Source organism: Equus asinus, chromosome 2 (assembly GCF_041296235.1).
Source record: "Equus asinus isolate D_3611 breed Donkey chromosome 2, EquAss-T2T_v2, whole genome shotgun sequence".
In the NCBI taxonomy this organism is placed as follows: Eukaryota; Metazoa; Chordata; class Mammalia; order Perissodactyla; family Equidae; genus Equus; species Equus asinus.
In genome coordinates, this window is record NC_091791.1 from 96,308,549 (window position 1) to 96,327,889 (window position 19,341).

Consider the following 19,341-nt stretch of genomic DNA (forward strand, 5'->3'; position numbering starts at 1 on the left):
GTTTTACATTTTTGCAAACCTCTTTAGTGTCTATCTTATTGGAAGATGCTTGATTTTTACTTCTGATTCAGCATTCATCTGTTGCCAGGCATTGTCTTGGTTAAGGCATATGAAGAAAATCTGACCGCACACAGATGGGAAGCTGGAAAAGGCAGGAGTATTTTAATAGCTTTTTCAGGCCATTGTGGATATTCTTCTTTGATGCTACACCCCACTGAACAAGAGGTAATTTCTTAAAGGTTGTTTGATACGTGGAATTTGAAATCACATCAGTGAACTTTTTGTACTCTGTTCCATTAAAACCACTGGTGCATCTTTCTCTTGGAATGAATCTTTTATCCATGCTTTTGTAATGTCATGCGTTGGTAATTTGGAAAACACTGATTCATCGAGTTAGGCAGATCTGCCAAAGGTGGACATACTTCATTACACAAAATCAAAGAATCGTGGTCATTAATATCATCACAGATCTTATCAGGAAGTGGCGTCACCGGGGTTTCTCCGCTGGCTTTTTATCAGCAGACGTTTGGCAACGCCAGCCGAACCAGCCTTTGCCAGTCTTTCCATGACCATGTGCCCTTCTCCACCAGCACAGCGTGATAACCTACCCTGAGAGAGACCCCACCGGTTTTATCACTTTCACTTTGAGAAGCTGCAAAACACAACTTTTACCCCACAGCTAGAAGGACGTGCAACTAAGATATACAACTGTGTACAGGGGGGTTTGGGGAGATAAAACAGAAAAAAACAAACAAAAAACCCCCACAACTTTTGGCTTTCAAAATGCTCCTCATGCCGACATCTAAATATCCAAGTCCTTTTTCTGTAAACTGAATTATTGATCTCAAAATGATGTGGCAACTGAACAGGCGCCATGATACTATTTGAAAATATTTTGTTGCGTAAGACACAATACGGTAAATTATTAACATCTAAAAAACCAAGGGAACAAGAAATTTGTCATACTTTCGTTTCTCATTTACAGTTTTCCCCAGTTTTTTGGCACAGATTCCTCCTTTTCATGAGTCAGCGAGTTCTCTAGTTCCGTCTTCCTTCAGTCTCTTTAGACGTGGTTGATACTCCTGTCGCTTGAGACAGTTGGTCTTCTCGTCTTCTTTAAGCCAGTAACCATCCATAAATATAAGAAAAATAAGTTATAAGTAATTTTATTTTATTTTTGAACAAGATATTAAATCCTGAAATAAATTTTAGGTAAAATTTAACAATTAGGAAAAACTTAAAAAAAATCAGATATTATTGCAAAATCTGACAACAAGTTGCATTGTTTCTTGTTGGTTTCTGCGTAGGTACAAGAAAAACTTTGAGACTTTAAAGTAATAATTTATAGGACGGTAGATGTTGCTATAGAGATTATCGCAGGAAATAGTAAGACCAGAGCAGAACACGGTCAAAGTACAGAGGACAACCTGAATTAATCCTTAAAAATGTCCATATTTATTCTCTAAATTTGCTATTTTTGTACATTCTAAAAAAACACAAGAACACATTCCATCAGCCGTCAAAATGATGATGTTGTCACGTGTCTTATTGTCTGTGGAAAACTCCACTTTACACTAGTGAACATGGAAAATGGTACCTTACTATTATTAAGAAAATAATTTTGACTTCGGAGCCCTCCTGAGTGTTGGGAATACCCAGGGTCTCAGGTCGCATTTTAATAACCACTCTTCCAGATGATCTTTAGAATTTTTTTTAATCAAACTCCAAAATTAATTCCATTGAGTGGTTGGCTGGAATGGACTTAATTGTGCCGGTTTATTGCAAGGAATTGATATATTAAATTTCTTTTATGTCCTTCAGCAAAATTTCATAATTTTTTTATAGGATACATCCTCGTGTTTCATTAAGTGTCTTACCAGGTATTTTATATTTTTGTTGTATCCCAAGACGCTTCTATTCTCTTATTTTTTAAAAATAAATTCTCTTTAAGTGAGCTCATCCACTCCTACAGCCTCGATTTTTTAAAAAAAACATTTGGATGACTTTGCAATCTGTACCTGTGTAGCCGATCGTTTCCTGAGCTTTCCACACACACATCCGACTCTCTGTTTGATTGTGTTATTATGACAAAGAATTTAAAGATTACAGAAGGGAACGCGTCCATCTCAGGTAACTGGAAGACTTCCTTTGGCAAAAATCCACTGGTTTTCACAATGGCTTGATCACCACTCAGTGTCCCACCACAGGCTCCCCACGGGCTGCGGGATAAAGTCATGCTTCGCACCGTGGCCCCCGAGACCCCGAGCGGCCAGCACCTCTGCAGCCCTCACCCCACAACTAACACCCGGGTGCGTCAACCCACTCGGATCCTGCGACCACATCAGTTCGCCTTTCAAGTTCTTTCTCTTCAGCTCAGACGCTCTCCACTCTTCAGATCTTTCTTCGATGCCCCAAGCCCCAGGCAGAGTGGGTCGTCACTGTTTTGAGGCACACTTTGCACACCCCCCCATCATAACACATATCTCGTTGCATTGCACTTGGTTTACGAGTCGGTCCACTTCTCTAGGTGCCAGTTCTTTGGGGCTACATTCCGTGTCCTGTTTCTCTCACTACTCCTAGGACCTGGGACATGGCAGACCTTAATCGTTGAAGGGGTTGTTGAATTGAATGAACGAATGAATGAATAGCACAGCGATGCAGCTGATGACTACTTCTGGGTAGTCGAGTCATAGTGGGCGCCCCCATCCTCGGCCTGGGCTGCCACAAATGCCGCCACTGGAGCAGCCTCTCCACGCTGTCGGGGCGAGAGCCCAAGCAACCAGATTTTAACAGCCGAGGCCTCTCTCTGTGTAGCATCCGTGTGTCCCGGTAATGAGCTCCCCGTGCGCCAGTTGCCCTCTGATTGGAGGACGGCCGCAGGCTGAGGGCCTGGACTCATGCTCAGGGCTGGTCAGTGGGGCCTGCAGTATCGCTGCCAGAAGTGGGGGCCACTAGGGAGCCATCTATGCATTAATCGCCCTCAACATGGGCAACCCCTCGGAGCCCCTCGCTGGCTTTCCCACAGCATCAAGATGCTGCCTGTCATGTTCCAATTGGAAACCCAAATATCTCCTCTTGGGAAGAAAACATACAGCCTGGAGGTCAAGGACCTGGGTGCTGAGGTCACCGAGCTCCGGATTTGCGTCCTGGCTCTGCCACTTAACAGCCATGAGACGTTTAGCTTCCTAGTCTGTAAAGTGGGGATACACATGATGCTTTCCTCATTGGGTTATTGTGAGGATTAAATGAGTTAATTTGGCAAAGAGCTTAGCCTGGTGCCAGCGCATAAATACTCAGTGGGAGGTTGGTCTTATCAACAAGGGGAGCAGACAGCCCAACGGGTCAGGGAGGGGCCGGCTGGCTGGTCTGACCCCTTCTCTTTATCGGCTTCTAACACACCTGGTAAAAGTACTGCAGGTGTGGAATCCTGTTTGGGGAAAAGAAGAGTGAAAAAGGATGGAGTCATCATATTGGTAGAAACTGTAAGTGCAGGCGTGCGGCGTGGGGGCAGAATTCAGAGCTCCCACAGAGGATATATGGGATTCGCGTCCTGCTGCCCTGAGCCCCGTGAAGGTGGGTGCTGTCTGCCTGTCCTGCAGCGGGGGGCCCTCTCAGTGCGTGAGACAGGACACTAAGGGAGGAGGGGAGATCCTCCTCTCTCTGCCCTCCCTAGACAGAGAAAGTTTAATTCCTCTTTTATGTAAACTTTTTATTGTCATATAACGCACACTGGGAAATGTGCACAAGTCATAAGGGTACAGCTTTATGAATTTTCACAGTGTGAAAATCATGCAAAAGAACATTACCAACTGCCCTAAAACACACCCCCCTCCAGACACCTCCCTGTTATTACCTTCTTCCAAACTTACCGCTCTCTCGTCTAATCTGTCTTTTTTTAAACTTAGAGCTGAGTGTCGAAGTTGGTACTGTGTATGAAGGATGCTCAGGTAAAGAATGTGGACAGAGGGGAGGGGAGAGGGGCGGAGAGCACAGGAGTTCAGCTCAGTGCTGCCCTGGGAAGCACCTCTGTCTACACCGGGTGCTGCCAGTGTAGGCTGCTACACACCCTTTCATGCCCCAGCTCTGAGAGCGTCTCCTTTCCTGCTCCTGAACATGGATCTGCCCTGGTTCCCCCTCTTTTGCAGGCTTCTCTTCTCCCCTCTCTCCTGGACGACGACAATGCTCTCAGTCCTTCTCTACAACATCTGCGAGGTCCTCTCGTCCCTAAGAACTGGAGCCAGAAGGTAACTGGTTTATATCCTGGGGGGTTCACCACCGCCCTGTGTGGCTCCAAGAGGAGGACATACTCTCTTGGACACATTGCTGCTTTCAGGGGCTTGTAACCCTGTGGAGAGAACACAGAGATGTGAAAATTAAACAGCAATATGGTGCAAATCAAAGAGTGTTAACATGTGCAGATAAAGGCTGATAAAGAGAAGTGCGGCACGTCGATGACAAAAACAGCACAGAAAAGTGTGTCCCGTCTTCTCACCGATCCATAACATGAAAACAAGAGCAACCATTTTTACATGACTCTGAGCTGAGGAAAGACAAAAATCTTAAGATCAAGAGGACTCACTTTATTCCTGGCAAAAAGCACAAAAACTACAGCAAAATCTACACCTAGGAGCAAGGCTGTGCAATGTGAGAATACTACATATGCAGAAATGATCCAGAAATTTTCAGAAGTCAACATGGCTCACTTGCAAAGACAGGAAGAAACTGGGTCGTATTTTCCACCAATGAAAATGGAGAAATGAAATGCGAGAAGGTGACGGAACTCGGTTCTCAATGTTCTGAGGAAAATCTGTTTTAAACTTCAGTTTTTATACCAAGCCAAACTATCGAGCAAGAGAGAAGGTGAAATCAAGGCAATGTTAGATATTCGAAGAGTTGGGAGTTTTACCATTTCTGAGGAAATTATTTAGGAAAATGAGTAAAACCAAAGAAGAGGATGATGTGAAATACAGGGAATAATGCAGACTAAATCCAGGAACTCAAAGGAAAGAGACCTCAGGACAGCAGCTGTATGGCAGGCCTAGGAAGGGGTTTTTTCAATTCAGAATTAAATGGGCTCCAAGAAAATGCCCCCCAAAAGGAGAATAGAGGAGTCCAACCGAGAGAGAGCAAATACATACTGGGAAAAACACAGATGTCTTTTCGCAGCAAGGAAAACAAAATCTATCATCAGGAAAAACAAACAAAGTGAAATTTATCAGAACTTCATGGTCCCAGCGCAAAGCACTCCTGTCAGGCCACCTGGAAAGGATGCCCCGAGTCTGGCCTCTCACTGAGTGCGGCTCTGATGCAAACAGCCACTGTTTCCTCCTGGAAAACTAGGATTGCTCTTCTCCAGGGCCTCTGCTGTTGCCCTCGCTCATCACAGCTTAACACAGCGGCATGTCGACCATCCACACAGAGAGGAGGTGCTGCCGCTCCTGCGCTCAACACATGCCGATGGCTCCCCTCTGAATCAGAGTCGGAGCTGGTCATTTACAAGGCCCACATGCTCCGGCCTCTCGCCGGCTCCCTACCGTCCTCTCTGACTTCTCTCCTGCCGTTTACGCTGCTCCGGCTAGAACGGCCGTCCTGCTGCTCCTACTCCAGGGACTCTGTCCTGCTTCAGGGCCCCAATGCCTCTGGCTCTGCCCCTCTAACTGCACAGCACACCACCCCCTTCCAGAAGGTCTTGGCTCAGGCGTCTCCTTCTCAGCGAAAGCTTCCTCCACCGCTCTAACTAGAATAATGATACCCTCCCCGCAGTCCCGTCCTCCTTAATTTCTCTATTGCTCTTACCCATTTAACATGCACCGTTTCCTGTGCACCCACGCGCGCAGCACGAATGGATAAATGGATGAGTGCATTTTGCAAATCTAACATTACTCTAGTACCAATCCTGACAAGGAAATCACACACACACAGATTTACGCACACAACTAGAGTCCATCTTACTGGTGAATGTTGCTTTCTAATAATTAACTTGGGGAATGTTTAAGACTAATGAGAAGGAAGCTATAAAACTCTGTGGAGGGGCAGCCCCATGGCTGAGTGATTAAGTTTGCGCGCTCTGCTTCAGTGGCCGGGGGTCCACCATTTTGGATCCTGGGCGCAGACCCACGCACTGCTCATCAAGCCGTGCTGTGGCAGCGTCCCGCATAGAAGAACTAGAGTGACCTACAACTAGGATATAGAACCAGGCACGGGGGCTTTGGGGAGAAGAAGAAAAAGAAGAGGAAGACTGGCAACAGATGTTAGCTCAGGGCCAATCTTCCTCACCCAAATAAATTTAAAAGAAAAACCCTCTGCAGAAGGAGATCAGTAATGGCCAATAAACTTAAGAAAACAGCAATTCCCTTGCTAGTAATAAAAAAAAGCTAAGAATAATTGTTTACGAAAGTAGAAATGAAAAACAATCCTAATACCCAGAGTCGATAAGTTTGTGGGGAAATAGACAGGCACATGCTCTTCTAGTAGAGATAGGAAGGAGGGGAGCAGACACCTGGGATGGAGAAGATCAAAAATCACGCGTCCACGGGAAGGACCGACAACCGGGATAGATCTCTAAAGACGCCACGAGTTCCTCCCAAGCCTTTGTGTGTGACTGGAGGCTCCTCCCGTTCAGAGGTGGAGTCTGTCTCCCCCGTGGAAGATGGGCTTGGCCGTGTGACAAGCTTCGGCCAATGGGACGTTAGCCACTATGACACAAGCAAAGGCTTAGAAAGAGCTTGTGCGCTGGGCTGGCCCCCTTGATGCCACCGCTGTTTGAAGAAGCCTAAGTTGGCTGCTCCATCTGGAGACACCAGGGCGTGACTTTTGGTGCCCTGACTGACCACCAGACGGGTGAGGGAGTTCCCTTGCCACCATCTGTTCCTGGCCAACCTGCCAGCAGCCTGCAGCCACGTGAGTCAGCCCAGGGCATGAGGAGAAGGTGAGGCCAAGGGAGGGTCCTGATGGAACAGTTACATATTTGATGCAGAATTCTGAGCAGTTTCTAGAAGAATTAGAACATAAATCCCTTCCTCTGTTCCTTCCATGAACTCATTGGTAGAACGGCAAAATTCACACAGAAAAAGTGTTTCTCCTCAAAAGTAATCAAAGAGACGCAAGTGAAATAAGGATAAACAATTTGTTACCTTTGAAAAAAGTAAAAACAATGGCACGTCTGTGATAAAAAATTACACCAACGTTGCTCGTGTCAGGCTCATTTGGGACAACCCCTTGGGTGCGCAACTGGCAACCCATGTCGAAGTGATATGAGCATGCATATCCTTGAACCCCCATCCTATTTCTGGGAGCACAACCCAAGGAAACAATTTAGAAGAAAAAATTCTGAATTCTGGAAGATGTGGAATGTTGACTGCAGAATTAACTTTAACAGGAAGAAAAGAAAAAGATGAAATCTTAGAAAAACGGTTAAGTAGAGAATTTTATAGCCATTCTATGGAAACTTAGGTGGTCATTAAAACGGTAATTTTTAAGGCAGAATGGAAAATGCTTATGATGTGATATTAACTATGAGAAAGCAGGATGCATCGTTATATTTGTACCTTAATAAGCGTGCAAGCTGTATTTGCACACAGACGAGGATCAGCTCGGAATCCAGGAAAATGAGCTGGCTGATGTGCCGAGGGGCGCGGTTCTGCCTCCCGGTACTTGAGTCTCTCAATCCTTTATTGTTGTTAACATGCTCCTAGTTCCTCTCCTTGGCAGGGGGACAGGGCTGGGTTTGGGGTTTCAGGAGCCAGGACCAGGAGGGCGATGAGGCAAAAACCCCTGGGGCTGGACAAGGGGGACTGGGCATCTGCAGCCTGGGCCAGGGCGGTCGGAAGCGGAGGGCAGCTCTCAGCATCAGTCATTAGGAATCTGGACCAGATGGAGCACATGTGATGCAAGGAGGTGGCTGGGGTCTCCTAGAGGGCGCCCATCTATCGGAGGAGAACCAAGCAGGACACAAAATCAGAGAGGACTCGTAGTGGTCGAGGCTGGGATTCTCCTAGTGGCTTTGGGGGCGAGTGGTCACCCGCGTGGTGGCATCATGAAGGTGGAAGGTGGGTTCCCCTCACTACACTCTGGGTTGTGTCCTCCCAGCTGAACAGTTGCTAGTGTTGCCCATGATGTTGCCAAGAGCCAGAAGGGCCTCCACGGGATGCGCAGATCCCGGATCCGGGAAGATCACCGGAAGTTAAAGTGGAAGGTGCAGAGCCACACAAAGGGCCGTGGGGGTTGATGTGAAACAAGGTGGACTTGCTGGGAGAGACACCTCGAGCCACGGTTACTGGGCTGACGACGTCTGAGAGCGAGAGTGTTTGTGGAAAGGAGCAGGAGGACGCTCCAGAAGCAAAAGGATGCAGGCCGGCCCTGGCATCTCCTCTGACTCCCACTCAATGCTCCGAGGAGAGCAGCTGCCGACTGTGGGCGTAACTTGACTCTCTCCTCTCCCTCTCCCACCTTGAGGAAGACAGCGCTGCCCTTTAGATGAGCGGTTCTCAGTCGGGGGCGATGACCCCTGGGGACGTCTGGAAATGTCTGGAGACATTTTGGGGCATCACGACTAGAAAGGGGCGCTACAGGCCTTTGGGCCAGGGATGCTGCTAAACGTCCTACAGGGCTCAGGACAGGACCCCACAGCCACCCAGAGCGTCAGTGGTGCCCAGGTTGAGAGGTCCTGCTCTAGACCCACCCACTTACTGGGGTGCCCTACCCCACAGCCAAGAGCGAGCAAGGATCACGGTGATGGTGATGGTCCCGTACTCATAGTGCTCGTGCACATGTGCATACGCTAATTCACCAGGTCCCTCCAGCCCAGGGAGGTGGGCAGGGGTCATTATGCCTGTTTTGTAGGTGAGAACAGCTAGGTTGGGGAGGGCAGTGATGCCTCCAAGGTCACAGCACAAGCACGAGGCAGGGCTGGGTGAGCGCGCTGGTGTCTTGTGCCTTCTAACCGTGTGCTCTCCCCACCGCTCCGGTGAACTCTGTGGACACAGAGAGGGGAAGGCTAGTGAGGTTCCCAAACCCTCAGTCTGTGCACTGTGAGCTTAGAAACCCAGCCGATTGATAATGGGATGGGATACGAAGCTGGCGTGATAGAATTCATGGTCACGAAGTAGTCCAGGTCGACGTCCACACAGCCGGCCCAAGTGGCCGGGTGGAACCGCCCAGCAGGTGCTGGGACCCGGGGACAGCTGCTCAGGGATACGGGTAACGAAGGAAGTGAGGTGCTTGGGGTAACGCCCCTCTGAGGATTCTACCACAGCGTCTTTAAAATGACTGAGCTGTAACTGGCGTACGGCATCACGTAACGTTAAGGTGCACGACGCGATAAGTGGACGCATTTAGACACTGCAGCAGGACTGGCCCTGTGGTGGGAGCCCCACATCCTCGCCTGCACTGGTCGTCTTGTCTTCCTGAGGACACCCTTCGCCCCGGCGGGAGGAGATGCCTCACTGTGTTTCTGATTTGCATTTTCCTGATGACAAGCGACGTGGAGCAGCTTCTCCCGCCTGCGGCCATTTGTGAGTCTTCTTTGGAGAAATGTCTGTTCAGCTCCTCTGCCCATTTTTAATAAGATTGTTTGCGTTTTTGTTATTGAGTTGTATGAGTTCTTTACATGTTTTGGATATTGACCCCTTCTGCACAAGCAACTGAAGCAAAAATCAACAAGTTGGGACTATGACAAACTAAAAAGCTTCTGCACAGGAAAAGAAACCGTCAACCAAATGAAAAGGTGACCGCGGAACGGGAGAAGATATTTGTAAGTCATCCGTCTGCATCACAGTGTATTGAATCAGGGTTGGGTTGTGCAACGGGGAACAGCTTCTTAAAAGCGGCCTTTTCACCCTGAAGACGTCAACACGCTCCTTTTAAAACCACTGCCAGTGGGAATCAGACCTGCATGGGACACGGGGTGGGGTCTGGGTGGGATGGAGCTCCGGGCACCAGCACAGGTCAGAAAGGCCTGGAAGGAGGGACTCAAAGTCCCTGGGAGCCTCTCCCCCAGGTTCCTCCGCTGTTCCATCTGGCTTTGATCTGCCAACACCACCCAGCCCACCTGGCCGGCCGCTCCCGCGCCGCACACCTCAGGACACTGCCCCCTGAGAGGAACTGACTCCCGTGGCCCAAATCCACTGAGAAGAACCCAAGGCTGGACCCTGCTTAGCCACATGGTCATGTGTCCACTCCTCAGGCCACCAGCTGCGGCCAAGGAGGTGGGTGCTATGATACGCGCCCCTCCGGGGTTACAATAACCAAACTACGGCATTTCCTCCGAGGCAGTTAATGCTCCCAACACTTACTCTCAGTAGCTTCTTTAATTGTCGTGACAACACCAGGAGGTAACCCCTGAGGCACGTGCTCTTAGGATCATCCTCATTGTAATGATGAGAAAACTAAGGCACAGAGAGGTTAAGTGAATCATCCAAGGTCACACAGCGAGTTGTGGAGCTGGGATTGGAATCCAGGCAATTCTGACCCAAAGCTGTGCTTTTAACCACTACACTGTGCCATGTCTTCCCACATGTTGGCCGGGAGGAGGGTGGCTGACCCAAAGAAGGCAGATGTTGTTCTAAGAAGAAGGGAGGGCTTGGTGGGCAGTCCAGCACACAACGTCTGAGTCTCATCTGTAAAGGGGGGACGGCATCTGCCCCGTGTGGCTGCCGAGCGTGTGAAATGAGAAACGCACAGGAAAGCAGGGAACTGGCAGGCACGACGGACCATAAGCGGTGGTGGTGGTGTTGCTGTTGCATCATCCGGGTTTGTTCTCATTTCTTCTCTCTTGGTGTTTGAACGGCCCCTTTGAAGACTCCGGGCATCTGTGCCAAAAGGAAACAAGAGAGAGGGCTGTGTCCAGGCTCAAGTAGGGGAAACCACGTTGGAGGTGTCGGCAAGAACAAGGGGGCAGAGCCCCCAAGGAGATGAGATGCGGGAGGAGCACATGGCTCTGCTCGCCATGTAAAGACTCACTTTTGAGTGCTCCAGCCTCGAGGGCCCTGAGTGTCTCCTCATGAGGAAGCTGAGAGCCCCCAGCAGGTCATCGCGGGGTTTTCCAGGGCCCCAGGCTCGTCGCTGGTTGAGCGTCTGCCCTGGACGGGAAGCAGCTGCCAGAGGCCAAAGTGAACACTGTTTCAAGGGGAAAAGTGAAAGTGAAGTGGTGGGAGGACGCCTGCAGGCAGGGCACACCCAGCTCAGGGAGGAGGGGTGGGGGTTGAAACAGATGGAGCCGACATGGCATCCACGGGGCCGTGGTGGGACTTCTGCCGTTCCAGCCCCAGGGCCTGCAACGTGCACCAGGCGGGCCTTTCTGCTGGTCCAGCATCTCCTCTGGGCTCGACTCGTGAACAGGACACGGGGTTGGAAGGAGGTGGACGGCTCCGGCTGGGGCATCTGAGGCCCCTGCTCCCGCTCCCAGCTCGTCCTCTGTCTGACCTGGAGGCCGGCGGCCGGTCTGTGTGCTCTTTGTGCGTCGCACCCACGGCCCATTTGTAAGAAGAGTCAGAGCTTCAGGAAGAGCTGCTTGCTGTGCTTGCTTTCTCTCTGCAGGGCGAGGTCGCGTGGGTTTATAGGCTGCTCTCACACTCGCACGTTTATCCCCGTCCAGCTGCGCCACGCCCGGCTCCTATCTGTGCAGGCTTCACCCCACGCGGGAGACTCCAGGCTCTGCATCCCAGAGGATGGAAGGTGCTTTTGATTCTAGCGTGGAAAGGAAGTGGGAGACGAGTTTAATATTCCTGCCAGAATTCCCTGTAAGATCAAATTTCTGCTTTGTTTTTTTATTTTAAATAGAGAGAGCTGGGCTTACTCCACCTAAAAAAATCACAAAGTGACCATGGTCACCGCTGTTGAGGAGGAGGAAGGCGGCCCCTCTGACATGAAGTCAGGGGGACTTATTCCTGTTGACGGTTCCTTTCCGGGGATCAAACGGCGCCCCAGCCTCAGCCCTCCGACAGATGCATGTTGTAAGTGCTGTTCTTCTCACGCAGGAAGACTCAGAGTCAGATATCCCCGCCCTCAGGCGCTGCAGGTAGGAATTAAGGAGATACTAGGGGGACTTGCTCGTTTTCATTTTTAAATGTGTCGTGAGTGATTGAGGAAAAACCTTTCCCTTTTTTTTTCCTTTTTTTTCCTGCTTTTTTACTCCCCAGATCCCCCCAGTATATAGTTGTGTATTTTTGTTGTGGGTCCTTCTAGTTGTGCTATGTGGGACGCCGCCTCACTGTGGCCTGACGAGCGGTGCCATGTCCGTGCCCAGGATCTGAACCGGCAAAACCCTGGGCTGCCGAAGCGGAGTACGTGAACTTAACCACTTGGCCACGGGGCCAGCCCCAAATCCTTCCCTTTTTTGTTCACGTCTTCTAAACAGCGGGTTGAAGACTCTCGATTCCTGGAGAGGAAACTGAGACAATGCTGGTGGATGCCCGAGCCTTGATCACACAACGCTCCTTACAAGTTTAACACTTGGTTTTCCTGGCCAAGTTCAGGTGAGAAACAGAGCGGCTCTCCCTACCAGGAAGCGTTGATTAGTGAGGTTTCCATCGATTTAATCGTGTGGACTATAGACGTTGGTTAAGCAGCCGGGAGCCACGTGTGGCACAGGGAAGAGGAGCCCAGTCAGCCTCAGCCCAGCCCTCCCGGGATCCACAGTCTGGGGACACAAAGCTGGCCGATTCTTTACTATGCGATTGACAGAGGCTTCATCCCCTTTGTGGAAAGTTCTGGAGAAGCACCAACTCTGGCCCGAAGGTCAGAGAAGCTGCGTCTGGAAGGATGAGCAGAAGTTCTAAGATCAAGGAGGTGGAGAAGGGGCTCATGAGCGCAGAGAGGGCGTAAGGCAAGGCTCTGATGGAGCGGAGAGCGGTTCCCGTGGCGGCCAGGGGTCAGGGGCATGGTAAAGGATGGGGAAGCAGCCGATGAGCCTACAGCATGTGAACCGGGAGGTGGAGATGAATCCTGAGGGTCTTACAAGTCACGTCAAGGAGTTAGGTTTTATTTCATGAGAGAAGAGACCCACCAAAGGGAGGCACGTGCTCATTTGTGGGTTTTAAAGAACAGCGATGGAGTTAGCACAGAGATGAGCTGGGGAAACGACGACGGTTGGGACCGCTCAGAGGCTGTGGTCCAGACGGTGTTACGAGGACTCAGAGCGGCAACTGGACTGAGAATAGAGATAAGGCATCAGATTCTAGAAGTGCTTGGAAGATGTTTTGGGAAAAACAGAGATTTGTTAGAAAATCTGGGTGTAAGAACTAGGTCCACCACTTACTGGCTGACGGCTGCTGGGCGAGACACTCTGCATGATTCAGGTTTCTTGAGCTCTAAATTATGGATGCTAATAATAATAATGCGCATTTCATAGTTTGAGGACCAGGTGGTGGCCGTGAGCATGCACCGCGTAGACTATCCACTACGGGGAATTTAACAGCCAAGGCCTCAGCTGCTGGGTCTGGTGTCTATCGCTGTGTTTGCGCCCAGGCCCCCTTCCTACAGGTGCTCCCAGTGCATGAGTGAGCTCTGCGGACAGGTCTGTTCGTGGGGGACTCAGGGTCCCGTTGATGTCTGACTGGCCTGCGGACTCTCTCATGACCTTGCTGAATCCCCCTCAGGGGGCCTGCGGCCCAGGACACCCCCACCCAGCCTCTCTCCCTCTCTCTTTCACTTGGGCCAGACTCGCATCACAGTTTCCCAGCCCTACCCAGTTCCTCCCCCATTTTCTCTCACAGGTGGTTTAACGAACAAAACCCCTGTGCATTTAATCCCGTCTTGGCATCTGCCTCTCGGAGTACCTGGACCAACCCAGATGGAAATAATGATTTGTAAATCCTAAAACTTGATGCAAAGCAACCCAAATGCCCACAAATGGATGAATGCATAAACAAAATGTAGTACAGCCATAAAATGGAATATTACTCATCCATAAAAAAGGAATGGAGCATGGGTCCGTGTTGCAATGTGGATGAACTGAGCTTTGAAAACACGAGAAGCTCTTACGCTAAGTGAACGACGTCAGGCACAAAGGCCATATAGTGAGTGATTCCATCGCTATGAAATATTCAGAACAGGCTAACCCACAGGAACAGAAAGCAGCTTCGTGGCTGCCAGGGGCTGGAGGGGGAGGGGAATGGGGAGCAACTGCTTACTGAGTCTGAAGTTTATTTGGGGGGGCTGGAAGCGTGTTGGGAAGCTTCTTTTAGTTCTGGAACTAGTGATAGCATGCAACATTGTAAGTACTAAATGCCATTAATTTGTATAGTTTAAGATGGTTAAGATGGTGAATTTCATGTTACGTGTCTGTTACCACAATTTGCAAAACCCTTTCTGCAGGAATTAGGTATATTATTATTACAAAAGCAGTTCCTCAGCACCTGCTCGTCCCCTCCTCCCAGCTGCTCTCTTCCCTGGCTTCCCCTCAGATCCCCCGAAACCTGCTACTGAATTTCCAAATCCACTGGACGCTCCCGCACTTCCCTCCCCTAAGTTCTCGGCTGCCTTTGACGCTGTCCGCCCCTCCCTCTTTCTTGACATCGTCTCTGCTCTTGCCGTCTGTGTTACAACCTTTGCTCCTTTGAGCCTCCTTTCACTGTCCTTCTCTTTAAATCTTGGTGGCCCCCAGGGTTTGGCCCATGGCCTCCTCTCTCTCAATCCCTTCTCAGGAGGCCGCGACAACTTCCAAAAGGACAAGGCACCCTATGGTGCCCGTGCGAGCTCCAGACCTGAAGAGCTCCAGCCTCCTCCTGGACCCTGAAACCCAGCACGTCCAGGACAGCACTCGCGTGGGCTCTTTCTGGGCTCCCTCTCCCAGTAGACGGCCCATCACTTACCCAGTCCTCATGCGAGAGACACGGGCTTCAGGTGTGACGCCTCCCTCCTTCTCGATGCTCAAATCTAATTTGTCAAAAGTCCTGTCAACGCTCCCTTATGTGTCATTTAAACCCACCCCATCACAACGCATTTCCACTGCTTCCTTTAAGATCCCAGCCACGGCTCACCTAGACTGGCCACGGCTCACCTGGACCTCTGACTGATCGCCATGCCTCCCTCACCTTCTCTTTCCAAAACATCCCCCTTATCACAGCCAAAGCAATTTTCTAAAATGGAAATCTGACTACAGGTCTCCCCGCTTCACCCCCTTTGGGGCCTCCTCACTGCCTACCCCACAGCCTGGCCACAGAGTCCTGGGGGCATCCCATGACCTCTCCAGCTGCGTCTCCTGCAGTCCACCTGCCTTTCCTCTGGTCCAGGGCCTCAAGCCTGGCTGTGTGTTAGGGTCACCTGTGCACGACGCCTGAGCACCCCTGGCTGGAGATTCTGGGTCGGGGCCCCAGACACTGGGGTGTGTGTGGTTCTTTAAGGCCCCAGATGCTGCTGGTGTGCAGCCAGGGTGGGCACCACCGTGAACCTCCCCTCCTGGAGAGGGGGTAGAAATGACAGGTTCCCAAGATACAGAGTAGAAGGGACCCGGGTAAGCTGCGCCCCTCTCGCCCCCCATTGTATCGCGATGATTTCATGAAGGACTTTGCCGCTTGGTTTTGTAGCAGATCTTCCTGGAACCCCCCCCGGGTCAAAACAAATGGAGGCCTCGTGATGTCCTGCCCGTGTGGGGCAGACAGTCGCGTGCCCTTTAGGAGCAGCTGGGTGGGGAGGAGCAGGCAGAGGATGTTTCTAGAATGATCGTCCCTCTTGCCATCACCTCGGGGAGTTTGCAGGGGCTGCTGTAACAAAGCATCGCAAATTGGGTGCGTTTAACAGAAGTTTCTTCTCTCATCGTTCTGGAAGCCTGAGACCCCAGTGTGGGCAGGGTTGGCTCCTTCTGAGTCGGCCCCAGCCTCTCTCCTGGCCGTTCGGGGTGTGCCAGCCGTGGCGCTCCTCAGCTGGGAGACATCGCTGACCTCTGTGCGTGCCTGTGTCCGAATTTCCCCTTTGTATTAAGGACTCCAGTCATGGTGGATTCGGACCCAATCTACTCCAGTATGACCTCATCTTAACTAACTGCCTAATTCCCTAATAATAACCCTATTTCCAAACAAGGTCGCATTCTGAGACACTAAGGTCAGGACCCCAACATGTGAATTTTGGGGAGACACAACTCAGCCTCGTTCACTGACAGAGAGACCAGCAGGCCGGAGGTCACTGACTGACACCCACAACGTGGCAGCGACCCCTTCAAAGCTGGGGGTGGGCGACCCTCTTTCCAGTTTGTCCAAAGCAATTCCAACCCAGGAGGAGGAACGACCGAGACCGCATCCACAGACGCGTCCCAAACCGCCGACCCCATAGATTCTGAGATCTCTTTACTTTCCTTTTTACCCCCAAGCCCTGTTTGCATCCCATATTCCAGTTGCCAACTTTAGACCTCGATTCTCTTCCACATTTTATGGGCCTCATTATTGGGCAAATGTATATTCTCAGCTGATAATGAGAAACTAAACTAAAAAACCTTTTAGAGACGTGATATTTCATTATTCAAATCTGATTTACAAGAATAGCTGGGAGAAATTGGGGAAACTGGCCATTCAGTGAAGGGTTAACACAGCAAATGACACTTGGAAGGGTGACCCTGAAAGTAAGTCGACTGGAAACACAGAACAAATATTGGGGTTTCTCTCTCTGCACCCTGCTGGCCACTGTTTCTCTTTCCCGTTTTCACAGTAGAGGACAGAGTTCCACTCACATCGTCCTACACAGGGTCTCTTGACCCGGGCGCTGTTGACAAGTTGGGCTGAATAATTCTTTGTGGCCGGGGCCTGTCCTGCAGGATGTTAGCAGCATCCACGGCCCCTGCTCGCTGGATGCCAGCCGCGCCTCCAGACATTGGAGGGCAGGACAAGCCCCATCCGAGAACCGCCGTCTTAGAATGTGACCAGACTTCATTACTTTGCGATGCTCTGCAGGTGTGTGGAATCTCTCCTTTGTTACTCCCAACAGCTGAGCGGTTTATTGTTACCCCCAATTTACAGACGGCGAAATAGGGCGAGTCAGCCGCAGGTCACACCGCAGACCCTCACAGCCGGCTGCTCTTGGATCCCACCGCAGTGGCTGCCAGCTTCTATTCTAAGTGGGCTTAACGCTTCTCTCCTGCAGGACAGGGTGTCGTCCGCAAGTCACTGCCAGAGAACGTCCCTGAGGGGCCCCTGCCGTCTCTGGGCTTCACAGGACAGGAGCCATGCTGGCTTTTCCTGAAGATGCTGTAGCGTGGATCTTGCCTGCTTGCGTCCACCTCTCACAGGACAACCCCGCCTGTGCGGCTGCTGGCCGAGGAGACCCGGGTCCTTCGAGGTGAGTGCTCATCTCAGGTCAGGCTCTCCTCACAGGGGCGCCCAGCTGAGGATGGGGTCCTGCGTCCATCGGCACAACATGTGACGTGTGAATGTGACACCCTCCCTCCCATCTCGCCCATGGTCACAGGACTAAGCTTGTGCCACCTGCCAGTTGTGGGGCTGGGTTAATCCCCTAGATGCAGCAGGTGCCTCCTGATCGCCCAGCCCTGCTCTCCCTTCTCTGTCAGGGGATGGTTTTAAGGCGGACAAAGGGCTCAGCCCAGCGCACCGGGAATTTGAGAGAAGGCCCTGGGTTGGGCTAACTGGATTCTCCTGCCAGCGGAGCCGATGCCATCTGCCGGTTCCCTGACAGCCGTGTCAGCAGAAATCTGGAGTCTGAGGGCTGGCGGGCGGCCAGCTCGCTCTCCGCCGTCTCGGGAACAGATGTTGCGCCTCACGCCTGGGGCTGCTGCTGGCGAATCGCGCGGCTCATGTTATTTATGGGAGGGGGAGGAGTGGGGGCAGGAAGGGGTGCACGTTTTCCAGGAAGGAATCTGTATTCCTTTCCAGGTTCTCTTTTTGCAGATGAAAAAAAAAAAAAAAAAGAAACCAACTTCTAAAAATGTGAAATAATCATCTTATTGTTCAACACTGAAAAAATAAATCATTCCAAACCACGAGACTGTGCCAGGGGCCAAACCCCAAGTCACGCAAGTCCGAGGACTTGTTCAATCCCCTGCTGGTCGCTCCAGCCAGGTCGGCGCTTTCCAACTGTCCCGTGGTCCAAAAGCCATACCTGCCTCGTGGTGAGTTCTCATCCCTCATCCACGGAAATCAATCAGGGTGTTTATTGAATGAATCGAGAGTAAAGTGGGGCTCAGCGAAGAGACATTTGGTGCATCCCTGATGGAGGAAATTTTTCTGGCGGTACTTTAAGTTTTAAAGAAGGAAACAGGAGAAAAGGGATAATTGTTAAGAAATGGATGTCTTTGCTCTATGGAGCTTTGTACACACATCCCCACCAGCCGTTCCAAGACGGACATTCCGATTTGGAGAGCTTCATAAAAGCAGTTTTGTTGAAGAATTTCTTTCCCCTGCAGCGTGAGGCTCTCAGCCACGGGCCCATGTGGGTCCATTCAGCCACAACAAAGGGAGCCTTGGATCAGAAGAGATAAATTGTGCAGAAGGATTTAGGCCCCCCTGGCACCTGGGACGGGAATCATTCGCCTGGGGAGGTGAGGGGAGGACGGGGCTGGGCAGCCCCTGAGCCCCGGGGGGTGCGCAGTGAAGGCATTTCTCTGTTAAATTAGTCCTGAATGGCCTCGGGGAAATTGCCAGTGAAAAAGTCCAGGAGACACCCTCACTCCCAGCCGGAACTGAGCTGTCCAGGAAACAGGCTGGCCCCTGGGAGGCACTGGCGGCCTCAATGCCCCTGGGTGTCCCGAGACAAGCAGGGAGGCCATGCGAGTGGCTCTCTGGTGTCTGGTGCCCCTCTGCTGCTCTAAGACAGATGTCACTGTCTGCCAAGGAGCTGGTCTCAAGCACAGATAAGACACAAAAGCCTGATGCAAATGAGGGCAAAGCACATAGGATTGTAGCCCCAAATAACTGGAGAATGCGTGATTCATGTTCTTGGTCCCACGGCTGAAGTAGGGTCACCACCACCGCGTTGGGCATGTGTCTTGTGCTTTACTGTTTCAACGTTGCTTTCTTAGCATTTTCCTCCCCAGAGGAAGGCTTTCTTCCCTGCTGATGTCCAGGCGAGACTGTCCATTCCGGCACTGACCTCAGGTTAGGACCACCGCTTGGTTCTGTGCCCTCCCACATTAATAGGACCTAGGGGAGCACCGGCTGTTGACTGTGATTGAGGTTGGGACCGATGCCCCAAAGTGCGGCCAGTGTTGGCGACTGGGGGACGCGAGGCGCTGGGAGCTGGGGCACCCTTCACTCGGCAGATGGGGGCCCGGGCTCCGGGCCAGAATAGCTGCAGGACAACGTTGCCCTCTGTATACACCCAGACTGGGGCCTGTAGGGCAGCCGAAGATGAGGCCAGCGGGGAAGAACAGCAGCCCCTCCTTACCTCTAACGCCCTCAG

General features: G+C 51.2%; 2 long non-coding RNA genes across 2 annotated transcripts in view; one reads left to right on the plus strand and one right to left on the minus strand.

Annotated features, from left to right (window-relative positions):
• Positions 1–3,543: 3,543 nt before the first annotated feature.
• LOC139041529 (uncharacterized) lies at positions 3,544–11,089 on the minus strand. Its single transcript, XR_011496835.1, has 3 exons — positions 10,960–11,089; positions 7,548–10,808; positions 3,544–4,345 (listed from the first exon to the last, which is right to left on the minus strand). It is a non-coding gene; the product is annotated as an uncharacterized lncRNA (long non-coding RNA).
• Positions 10,831–19,341, plus strand: part of LOC123281326 (uncharacterized) — a 47,566-nt gene continuing 39,055 nt past the window's right edge. The window contains exons 1-2 of the long non-coding RNA XR_006520744.2: positions 10,831–16,880; positions 17,071–17,265. This is a non-coding gene — a long non-coding RNA (uncharacterized lncRNA). The remainder of the gene's footprint in view (positions 16,881–17,070; positions 17,266–19,341) is intronic.